The 12,465-nt window shown below is 39.4% G+C and overlaps 1 protein-coding gene across 1 annotated transcript in view; it reads left to right on the forward strand.

Annotated features, from left to right (window-relative positions):
- The first annotated feature begins 2,754 nt into the window (after positions 1-2,754).
- Positions 2,755-12,465, forward strand: part of IPCEF1 (interaction protein for cytohesin exchange factors 1) — a 167,287-nt gene continuing 157,576 nt past the window's right edge. The window contains exon 1 of the mRNA XM_055087433.1: positions 2,755-3,073. The gene's annotated coding sequence lies outside the window, so the exon portion shown is untranslated. The remainder of the gene's footprint in view (positions 3,074-12,465) is intronic.

A 12,465-nucleotide genomic window follows, 5' to 3' on the forward strand; every position in this document is an offset into this window, starting at 1 on the left:
GCATGTGGGATCTTCCCAGACCGGGGCACGAACCCGTATCCCCTGCATCGGCAGGCGGACTCTCAACCACTGCGCCTCCAGGGAAGCCCCCAGTTCCTTTTTTGAGTGTCACTGCACCCTTAGTGATAATGCTACACATTAGGCTCTATTTATTAGTGGGAGCAGCACCGATGGAGAGGTTAGGAGGCTTAAGTGCTCTGCCTGTGGCATATAAAGGTTGTGTGCTATCAAGCAAGGCCTTTAACTTCTCCGTGCTTCAGTTTTCTCATCCATAAAAGCTGAGATAAAAATACCCCACCAGTCTGTTTTGTTGTGTGGACCAAATGCAATTAAGTGGAAATGCTTTGAAGAAAGTAAAAACGTTATAACCCAATGGGACCTTCTGTCTTGGCTCGGATTTTATTTTCTTACCATGTAGAGACTCAGTTGAACATACAAGAGCTTTACTGGCATAAGAGGATTAGGTGAAAGATAGTAGGGGGTGTTATGGGTTAAACTGTGCCTCCTCCCCCGAGAAAAAGTATGCTGCAGTCCTTACCCCCAGTGCTTCAGAGTGTGACCATATTTGGAAATGGAGGTGTGGTGATTAAATTAAGGTTAATGATCCAATGAGACTGATGTCCTTATAAGAAGAAAGCCCTGTGAAGACAGAGCTACCCAGGGAGAAGACCATGTGATGTGGAGAACAGAGACTGGGGTGATGCAGCTGTAGGCCAACGGACACCAAGGAATTGCCGGCCCTCCAGACGCCTAGGAAAAGTCAAGGAGGGATTCTCCCCTGTGGGTTTCAGAGGGAGCCTGGCGCTGACAACACCTTGGTTTCAGATTTCTGGTCTCCAGAGCTGTGAGAGAGTACATTTCTGTTGTTTTAAACCGCTCAACTTGTGGTCTTTTGTTACTATAGCCCTAGGAAACGAATACAGGGACTAAAGAATAAAAGCCGTTTTAAATGCTAGTAATAAACTCATCTAATTGCTGGCAAGCACTTCTAGGGACCAAATCCAATATGACTCATTTCTCTGACTTTAACCTGTGGCATTGGGCCTCAGACAGTAGATTTACTACATCATTGAATGGGAATGAACACAGACACTAAACAATGGAACACATTTACAAAATGGAAATCAGGCTATTGTGAAATGTATTAAAGGGCATTCTTTCATAAGTTGAGTCTAGCTGGGGATTTCAGACTATTATACTGATGTGGTCATTTACTAGATATGGAACATCAGTGTCTGTTTGGGAGGATATTTACTTCTCCAAGTTGTATAGTGAAGGAAAAGTTCAAATATTTGGAACTGGAAGATGATGTAATGTGATAGCACTTTGGTGCAAACATAAAACCTAAGGCTCCAATCTAAACCTGTAGCAAATGGAAACTCCCCAATTAATGGATGTTGGGTCATTTTAGTGGTTTCATCTATAATTGTTGATCCCTTTGATACATAAAGTTAGTTTGGTACCTGCATGGCTATTTTAATGACAGCAAAAATAGCCAGGATTTCAAGCATATTCTTGGGTTTCTCTGCAACATAAGAATCCCTTACTTTCTCTTTTCAGTCGAGTTTAAATTACTCTTAATTCCTATTACCATAATTATCCCTATAGCAGAGCAACGTTCCTTTAGCAGGAAAACATTATTGTAAGAGGCTAGTTCATTTAATCTACTCAAAACTAAAAATATCTTTTTGCTCCTCCCCTTAATTGATTTATATTCAATTTTCTTTAGACTTGTTATTAATTTTATATAATTCCTTTCAAAATGCTCAATGGAAAGTTGGGACTGGTTAGATTCTTTCACATTTGAACAAGGTAGAATTTCTTTATTTTCCTGACTTTCACGAAAGGAAATACTTCCTTTGGAGTCTTGTGTACTAACCTCTAGTATCACATAGGATGAGAACATTTAACCATTTATAGACAAATTTATATATTGATACCAAACACTGGTCTAAAATAGGAAAATACAAGACCTCTCAGAAGAAAGGAAAGAAATGGAGCTGACTCAAAATTCTTTCCAGGACTCTCAATTTAACATTATCCACTCCTACAGGATATAATTCGTTATAAGGTGTCAGGACTCAGCCAGAAGACACTTGGCTGCACTTATACTAAGTCACATTTTAAGGAAGAAACCTTAATTCTTTTCAAAAACTGAGAAAATGTCTGCAGACATGAAAACCATACTTTTTAGGCTACTTGTTTATGATTATTCTGTTTGGATAGCTCAGAGTATAACACAATATGGGGGAAGTTTGCACTATTTTTCTGGTCTGACGACCATATGTTGTCTCATTAATTTCTTGAACGTGTTGAAGATTCTGCTAGTTTAACAAACTAATGGTCTCAACAGGAACATTTTATTAATTCACTTGAAGTACAGGTCAGTTATAACAACTTTGTTCTTTCCACCTGTTAAAAGCCTGAAGCAAATTATGCTCAAGGCCTTATTTGCCGGTTCCTTATTGACCCATAAATCCCAGACTCTCTTAGGATCCTGACAAAAATAGGCAAAGAATTGTTCTCACTCGTGAGTATGAATATTAATCATACAGTATGATGAAAACCCATTTTTGAACATTTAATAGTCACCAAATGCCTATTGGATACCTCATGTTTTCCATGTGTTTTATTGTAAGAGAACAGACAAGATCACCTTTTAAGTTCCCTTATAATCGTGTGAATTAACACTACCTTTTCTTGGTTAGATTCAGTTACAGCCATTCTGTCAAAGAGAAGGCTCTGAACTGGAACTCTCTTGGTGAAATATGTCCAGGGTTTTCCAGCTAGAGCTGGATTTCACCCTGGAAGCTACCAAGCTCTCCTGCACTTGAATTTTCAACTTGATTAATCAGCTGGAGCCGTTTTGCATAGGTAACAGGGACTTAGAGGGAATTGTCTAGCAAGGTCTGAGGTAGGCACTGGAGCGCAATTGTTTTATTTTGTGGACGCTCACCGACATTCCAAAGTGACGTATAAATCAGTTGCCTTGAGAGGAGCGCCAGACCCCTAGCTCTCCTGCGCCGAGAAGCCAGCGCGAGATGAGAGACCCCAGAGCATTCATCAAAGCAGAGTAAGTGACCAGAGCGTGATAAGCTTGGCTATTTCTTCCGAAGTGACTTTGCTTTTCACTTTGGTGTTCCCGGTAGCAGCAGAGTCCTAGACTCAGGGTCATTTCCACTTTGCATTAAATACTTTGTGTGCTCTGCACTGGGAGCAAATCAGCAAGATTCTCCTCTCAATCCTGAACTGAGTTCAGACACTGAGCCCTGCTGCCTGCTCCCCACGGCCTCATGTTTCTTACCAAGGACGTGCACCTTTTGCCGGTGGATGGAGGCCCCTGGCCAGTGAGGTGTTCTCTATATTGCTTGGAACTTTCTGGGCAGTGAGCGCCACTGAGGCAAGCCTTTGAACGAAGGCAGAAAACAGCATTCAAGAGGGCTCCTTGTTTACGATTGTAGTTTCTCAAACAGGCTGCATTTGTTTCCATGTCCCCAGTGGCTGTATGTCATGTGCAGTCGGTGCTACTGTTATTGCTAAGAGTTAACGTGTACTGTCCACTTGCTGTCTGCCAGGGAAGGGGTTAAAGGCTGTATATTCATTGTCTAATTTTCTTAACCAAATGACTCTAGGAAGCGCTGTTATAACTAGCTTCCCTTTTCCTGATGAAGAAACAGGCTCAGAGAGTTTAAGAACCTGGCTCAAGGTCACACAGTAAATGGTATAGTCAGGATCCCAACCCCAACAATTTGATTCTGGAGTCAGAATTTGAACTGGGTCTGCTGGACCTGAGAGTCCAGTAACATATGGCTGCTTTGAGGGCAGAGAGAAAAGGATGCCACGTGATTTCTTATTTTTAGATAAGGCTGCTTTGTGCTTGTCCACCTTCCCATTCATTCCCCAGGCTGGGAATGTATGTAATCTGACCCCATTTGGGCCAGAGGACATGTGTTTGGGTGAAGAACATAATGCTAAGAGTGCTTGTCACAGATTTGCCTGAGCCTTAAGGAAAATCTCCTTCCTAAAGACATTTCCAGATCACAGCTGAGGAGGCTTGGGACAAAGAGACAGGACATTTGCTTCTAAGAATTCAGAATGAAAAGGGGAAGAAAAATGGATATTAAAAGTTAGGAAGGCAAGATTTTGAGAAGATGTGTTTGAATAGTTTCCATTCATGATTTCTATTTATTATAAGACCAGGAAAAGTTCTTCAGAAAAAGAAAAGATTAGTAAATAGCAAATTAGATAAAAGGAGAGGAAAGAAGGAGCTCTTTAGGCAAATACTTTGCATTCAACCTCGTACTAAATTTATGTTATCAACTATCTTGCTATTTGCCGCTTAAGTTTTTAAAATAATTTTTTTCTGTAGCACACATGTAATGTATGTTTATTGCCAAAAATGCACATAAACAAGGAAAAGATAAAGATTTCCCATGATCCTACCATATTGAACTAATCATAGCTAATATTTTGGTGCAAAAACTTCAATATTTTGTCTTTTTTCTTTATATATGAGTGTATTTGACAAAAATGAGTTAAAACCGTACTCTGACACATGAAAATCATATTCCTATCACATTACATATTTTAGATAAAATAATTTACCAAATAGGAGTGCAGTTACCAAACTTTTTGAATGGGTGATGATGGATAAGTGAAGAGCTTTTTCTTCATGGTAACTGACCATAGAAAAGTTCAGATATTGAGAATTTGCAAATACTGCAAAGAAGTGGCAAGTTTAGTAGGTTTTAATCCAAAAAGTGGCTAGTTTTCATGTAAAACAAAACAGAAAATAACAAAAGAGCAAAATGCAGTAGAGGGAAGACCCCAGCATGCATTTGAATAGGCAAGTTTTGGGGTGTCATAGCAGGTGGCAGCGGCTGTCTTTTGGAAAGAGGGTTATCCTCAGCTGACTTGTCTTTTTGCAACCTTGTTGTGTCTGGTGGTCCTGAAGACTGGTGTAGGACCCTAGTCTCCGTGTGTTTTTAAGTCTGTCAGCATCATCACTCATATGAATTTTTGAGTTACTTGGCCACAAATGGTATTGAAAAATTATTTCTTAAACATAGAAATTCTCTTATGGTCCCTGAGAAATTCACCCCAATTCACCAAAAATTTGTTGAGAATTTTCTCTGTATCAGGCATTGTGGAAAATATAAACAAAATATACAGAGAATTTTCTCTGTATCAGGCATTGTGAAAAAATACAAACAGAGCTTTCCCCCTGGAGCCAAGACAAAATGGCGCTCGTGCTGCTGTATATCAGGCAGCTACATAATGGGAAGAATCTTGGACCACAAGCCACATGCTTTGTTCTGCCAGTTGCTATGTCGGTGAACTTTGGGTTGTTACTTTTTCATGTCTCAGTTTCTCCATTTGTGAAATGGGTAGCATCATATCGCTACATGCCTCAAAGAGTTATTGGGGTCTTGCTTGAGATGATGTGTATACACATGCTGAAAGTGTCACTTGTGATGGTGATTTACTAGAAATACAGACAGAAGAAGAACCCAAAAGGACAAAAAAGTAGTTATAACATACCCCAAGCCAAAGTTGAGTGTTTTGAAGACAGAGGGAGTATATCATTGGGTCAAACGTAGCAGGGGCAAAGGGGAAGGCAGAGGGTTGATAGGTTGATGGCATTGATAATTCCCTCTGGAGACATGGAGAAATGAGGGGAAATGAGAAGATGAGGAGGAAAGTGGTTGATGGGGAAATGGAGTGCTTTGGGGAAAGTTTGATGGTAAGGATGGGTTTTCATACATTTGTATTTTTTCTAATAAAACGGCACTTTCTTGAGAATTGTGGGCAATGCATCATGTCAAATCTTTTAATATGTTCTTCCCACTAATTGAATGAGAGGAAAAGGAAATTTCTTCTTTTCTCCTTATTTCACTTATTTTCCCTTTGTATCCCTAGAAGCATATGACACACTGCTCAACAAATAGCTGAGATAGTTTTGAAAAAATATTATCATCCATCCAACTGGGTAGTAGTTAGATCTTGGGCAGCAGTTCTAGGCTTATGCATCACACTTCTCTTTTTAAATCAAGTCATAGAGCCATTATAAATTATTAAGGCTAAATATTGTATAATTAACTCATAATGAGTTACAACCATGAGAATCAGATAAAGCATGAATGAATCCATACAATCCATAAAGGTACATTTCAACGTTTGTGCTTGTGTCATTCCTTTATTAAATATTTAATAGATTTTAACAATTAATGTCATCTTCCTTGTGCATTGAACCTTTTGGTGGACACAGAGCAAAAACCAAAAGAAGTGTAGCAAGTAGGAGAAGAGAAGACAGAGAGGCTGGAGAATTCACACACTCTATAAGAGGCTCCTGAACTGACTTAATCTGGCAAATTTCCTGCCTATTTTTGTTCATTATACTCTATTCATACTGCTGTCTTTGGTCAAATCTAGGGCCTTTCTCAGCTCTCATCCTCCTGGATTCAGCATCCCTTTCTGTATTGATTACATCCCCACATTATCCCTTCTGTAGACTTCAAGACTCATGTAGACCTTGTCTGCCTTAAGGACATATACTCCATCTCCCAAATTTCTCCTTAAGCCATTCAACTATAGCATCTTATTTGATTTACGTCTTGGTTCCCTGTCTTGTTATCTGTGGAGGTTCTCTCTTGGGAAGTTCTCTGATCTCAATTCTCTTCAACTATTATTCCACAATATTATTTGAAACCCCCATCTTTCCAGTCTTGATCCAACTCTGGTTCCCCACTCAGTTTCCTCTTACTAGCAGGGTTTTTTGCTCATATGCACTGGCATTGTTGCAACTCATGTATGTTTAGAATTGAACTATTGCCCAATATTCTCTGGTTGTTCTCCTTACACTCTTTTGAGTATAGAGAGAGTTCTTGGAGAGTTTCTTGGAGAGTCGATCAAAACAAATGAACTTGGGTATAATTTTAAAAAATCATTAAGCTCTCTTCCTCCCTCATTTAAGGGTTAATTTTGCTTTATCCAATCACACTTGCATTGATATTGTCTACTTGTTCCAGGGTCAAGGTAGCTTTGTTGTCTAATACTTCTCTTCCTAGATGACCTAGTCATTCGGGGAAGAAAAGCTGTCTTCTTTTTCCCTACCTGTTCACCCCAATCAATAGCCCCCAGGGAATCTTGGTTGTGGCCAAATCTCTTTTCTCTACCTCTACCCCAGGTTTCTGTACCTCTTCTTCACGATTCCCTGGGCATGTTGGACTAATTCGTCTGCTGAGCCCTATCCTTTGCCTTCCCTCTCAGCATGTGTCCTGTTCCCTGGTGTAAAGCAGAGATTCTCTGATTCTTTTTCTTACTTGAATGTCTTACATGGCCCAGGGCTTTGAGTAAATATGACAAAGACTTGGGTTTAGCAATCTTTTCCTTATGCAGTCATTTCCATTGAAAGTCTGCTTTCTGTTCTCCTGGAGAGCCAAGAGAAGTTTCATGTATTGACATTTCAGTGTCTATATTTTAGGAGTGGGCAAATAGAAAGCTGTTTACTCAAAAGTTTTCTTTTTTCTAGGCTTTGTCTGTTTTTGTCTTATTCTTTGGGAAGGAGACCTCCCTCTAGATCCTGAATGCCTGTTTGTGTGGAGCCTCTGAGCTATGACTGCTTTACAATCCCCTGAAAATGTGCGTTTGTGCACGTTTTCTTAGACTGGCTTTTGCTGTCTGTGTGCAGGGCAGATAGTAATGCCCCCATGGAAGAAACCGAGGCTCAGAATGGTGAAATGACTTGTCCAAGGTTGTAGTACTAATGAATGGCTGATCTGAGGCTCGACTCTAGTTTGCTGTTTCTTACAGGAGGTTTCCCCCTCTGGAGCATTCTATTGCCTGACCTTTATCAGTGAGTTGTCTCTACTGATTTATCATCTAGGTAAAGTTTGAATTCAAGCCTAATCACCTCTGCTCGTCAGTGTGTCCCAAGCTGGATCATCCCATCGGGCATGTACTCTTAGCCTGATACTTGGGTGGCTAGAGGCCTCTACCCACCTGTGTTGGATGCCTGACGTCAGTGCTTACTGCATAGAATCAGACACCAAACTTATTTTAGCTCAGAGGCACTGTGGACTCCATCTACTCTCCATTTACCAGTTTATGGATAAGGAACTGAGGTCCAAAGAGATTTTGTGATTTCCCAAACGTGAACAGCTTTTTAGAGGTAATGCTCACTTCACTGCCCAGATTTCCTAGACTCCTAGGCTCTCCACTGTTAAATCTGGGTTAAAATGAACACGTTCTTGGAAAGGAAAGGTCTTTCAGTTGTTATGAGTCACTAACAGCACTGCGTGAATTAGCTCATCAGATCCTTCAGACTGCGAGCTAATTTGGGTTGCCGAACCACCTGGCTCACCTGTCCCACAACTGAGCTGATAAACGCCTAGTCTAAATATCAACTCCCCAACAACAAAGACTGCACCATTTATTTTTGAAGATTCTTTCAGCTTTTCTCATTTAAAATGTCTTTCAATATAATGCAGTATTGTCCTTTGTGTGTGAAGATGGTAGATTTCCTTCATTTCATCCTTCCTCTCTCCTAATAATCATTTCTGTCAAGGCTTTGCATGTATAAGTCACTAGGGTTGAGTCTGTGACTGAGGAAGCATCTAAACAAGTTGGCTTATTTGAGGATCCAACCCGTGACTTCAGTTTCAATAACACTCCAAAGACCATCAGAAAATGAAGTCGACATAGCTTTGGGGGCTTTGGGTAAGAGGCGAGCCTGTATTTCCACAAGGCAGGAGCTAATCCTGGCTTTTCCATTAGATGAAATTTCTTTCTTTCAAGTCTCTCCAACCACGATCCCCTCCAGGGTCCCTACCAGACCTGCTTTAAGATCAGCTGAGCATCGAGATACTTGTAAGGTCTTTGGGGAACCTCCTGATTACACATATCTTTACTGTTAATTTTTCTTTACCTTGTGATGTGCTTATTTTAAACAGAGCCCCTACCCAGTCCCCATTTCCCTCCTGAGCCTCTCTCATTAAGTGAAAACTTCTCTTGGGCTTGGAAGGCATTTGTGCTGACTTTCTGCCTGGTGGTTTCTCCAGTGATTTAGAAATCTGCACAGATGAGGCTGGGGGAGGGAGGGTACCCAGTTGGCAGAGAGGACGTGGAAATTCAAGCAGAACTGGACACAAAATACTTGAGTCTCCAGTTCCATTTGCTGAAGGAAAGAATCTCTTCAAAGTTTGCAAGATTTTTTTTTAATCAAAACATTTTTAAACACACAGTAAAACAAACTGACCAGTTTTAGCTTCTTGATATATTAAGCTTAGATTTTCAGATAAGTATTTGTCACTCACAGGCTTTCACCAGAAGGTGAATTTTCCTCATAAAAAGTTATCAATAGGTCAAATGTCTCATGGAGTATAAAGATGAAAATGTCATGGTCTCTGATTTCTCAGTTGTGTTCGTCCTACATGTGAATTAATGAAATTGTAGCAGGGTTTTCTTGGTGGGAACTGCACCTTTAAAAAATGGAAAAAATGATTCCTTTATTAAGGTTCACCTTTAACTCGTAGACTATTTTGGCCCAGGAAGCTTTGGAAGCAAGGTGTACTGATAAAAGTCAAGAGCTAATCAGAACTTAGGAAAGCCCGGTTTCATGTCTGAGCATACTTGTGAGAGACACTGTAAGAGAAAATTCTTGGATTGGTTTTAATATTTCATCCAATAAAACTTTCTTGGGCAGAGTGTTAGTTGAAAGAGAGGCTATAATTTTAAAAGTCCTGGGACTTCCTTGGTGATCCAGTGGTTAAGAACCCGCCTTCCAGTGCAGGGGACGCGGGTTCGAACCCTAGTCGGGGAACTAAGATCCCACATGCCGTGGGGCAACTACTCCCATGTGCTACAACTAGAGAGTCCACGCAGCCAAAAAAAAAAAAAAAGTCCTGTTGGTATTCTGTTAACAAGAAGGTTGTTTCCCATCACATTTTGTTTCGGGGGAGTGGCTTGAACTGGATCTCTTTTGTTCCATACTTTAAAAAAATGGATTTTGCATTTGTTGTTATTGGTTATTGCTGTGTTCTCTCAGAGTCGATTATCCTCCTGAGGAAGCCATTTGGTAGGCAATATTGAATTTCATTTGTTCTAAGCCCACACATATTTAGTCTTTTCACTTTCTTCTTGCCAGGGAACCAAGAGTGCACTGCTTGTGACAGAGGTGTGCTGTGCTGTATTTCTTACAGATGGAAGATTCAGGTTAGCTGTGAGCTAATAAGAAATTTGACAGCATGGATTTCAGAGTAGGGCCAGGAAGTACTCTGGTGGAGTTTGCTGAGAGGAAAGCAAAGATTCAAAACTGAGACTAGTTCTTGAAAATTTCCTCTGATGTCAGGAGATCTGTTAATAAGCACAGAGAAGGGAGAAAGAAACAGAGGCTCAAAGTTAAGCAAACTTCTTCATTGAAGGATTTTTTTAGGGGGCTAATATGCTAACATAGTTGTCAATCTCCAGTATGGGGAAATTTTTTAATTGTGGGGAAACTTAATAAGCATCTTTTTCCAATTTATTGGCCAAGAAATCCCTTTATGACAGAGCACTGAGGAAGTCTTGTGTTCATCCGCTATACTTTAGAATATTGTTTTTTAGCTTACCCCATCCTTTAACCAAAATGTAAATTTTTTAAATAAACGAAACCAAGTCTTAACAGCTGTAATTTTACATTTTGTTGGCATAGTTATTCTATATCCAGAGAAAAAGATGTAGAGATGCAATGGAAATGAGAACTTAGGACACTGATGGGAATTTTATGTATATGGGTGACAGTAAAAGTCTTTGGGATTGTTTTTGTCCTGAATCTTCAGGACATAACTTAGATTTGAATTCTAAAATAATGAATTAAGTAGTAAGGGAGTGAGAGGCTTCTAAACTCTCAGTAGATAAACCATAAAATGAAGGCAGAGATTAGAAATGCTGTGTTGCAAGGACAATGAGGTTTTTTAATGGTATGGATATACATGGAGTCATGAACAATACATCTCTTCTTGCTTCTTCTAACTGGACAAAGCCTATCCAAATTATGATGATGACAATTGTGTCAGTTCCAAAGAATGCGTTTCTATAGTTACTATTGTATGTAAGACTCAGTATATTCATTTACATTAAAAAGGGCACATATCCAAAGAAAACATTTGCAAAGTTGCAGTCAAAAAATTACTATACTGAACACAATTCATTAGAGACTTTTATTATTCTCCCCCCAGGAGCATGTTAGAGCTGGAGACAGAGATTTATGTTGGTTTTCCATCACCTGTATTCTCAGTACTTCAACAGTGATTTGCACAAAGAAATGTTTGTTGAACACATTAACTTAGTTTTTTTTATCCACTAGTTATTTTTCATTGAAAAGGTAAGGCAGACATACATTTTAAAATTTAAATGTTATAAAAAGCACACAGGATGGAGAGTTATGTTTACACCTCACTCAAGACTTCCAGGCTCCCACTATAGAAGCAACCACTGTAACCAGCTTATACAATGTTCTTCTAGAATGTTCTATGTGTACTGAGGCATAATGCATATATGTGTATATATAGATATGCATGTAGATATGTACACAGTTATTTTTACACAGGTAGAGGCGTACCGTATAGATTGTTCTACATCTTGATTTTTTTCATTTAAATATTCTTAATGACATATATTTTAAGAAATGCATTCCAATAAATGAATAGTCATATAACATTGACATTTTACTTTTCATCTCTTTATGATTGAGGTTGACTGTCTTTTTCATATGTTACAAACCATTAGTGTTTGTTTTCTATGAACTGCCTCTAAGTTCTTTGTCAATTTTTCTATTGGTTTAATGGTCTTTTATAACTGATTTGTAAGAGGTCTTTTTATATTAAGAAAATGAGCTCATTGTCATATGTGTTGAAATATTTTTCCCAGTTGATCATTTGTCTTTTGACTCTGTTGGTATTTTTTTCTGTGCAGAAAAAAACTTTTATGTCATCACATTCACTAATCTTTTTGGAATCTGGGTTTTGAGTATTGCTTAGAAAAGCTTTCTTATCTCCAAAAAGAAATAAATTCTCCTATATATACTGCTAACAGATTGGTTATTTTATTTTATATATTCAAACTTTTAATTTACCTGCAAGTTAATTTAGTGAAACATATCTTTTTTAGATGTTTTCTACACGGCTAGTTAGTTGACAATGCCACATTGCTAAATTTCAGGGTATGTAACATTCATTAAAAAAATTAACATTTTTATTATGGAAAATTCCCAACATATAAAAGTATAGGACCTTCGGGGCTTCCCTGGTGGTGCAGTGGTTGAGAGTCTGCCTGCCGATGCAGGGGACGCGGGTTCGTGCCCCGGTCCGGGAAGATCCCACATGCCGCAGAGCGGCTGGGCCCGTGAGCCATGGCCGCTGAGCCTGCGCGTCCGGAGCCTGTGCTCCGCAACGGGAGAGGCCACGGCAGTGAGAGGCCCGCGTACCG

Source organism: Physeter macrocephalus, chromosome 10 (genome assembly GCF_002837175.3).
Source record: "Physeter macrocephalus isolate SW-GA chromosome 10, ASM283717v5, whole genome shotgun sequence".
NCBI classification, from domain to species: domain Eukaryota; kingdom Metazoa; phylum Chordata; class Mammalia; order Artiodactyla; family Physeteridae; genus Physeter; species Physeter macrocephalus.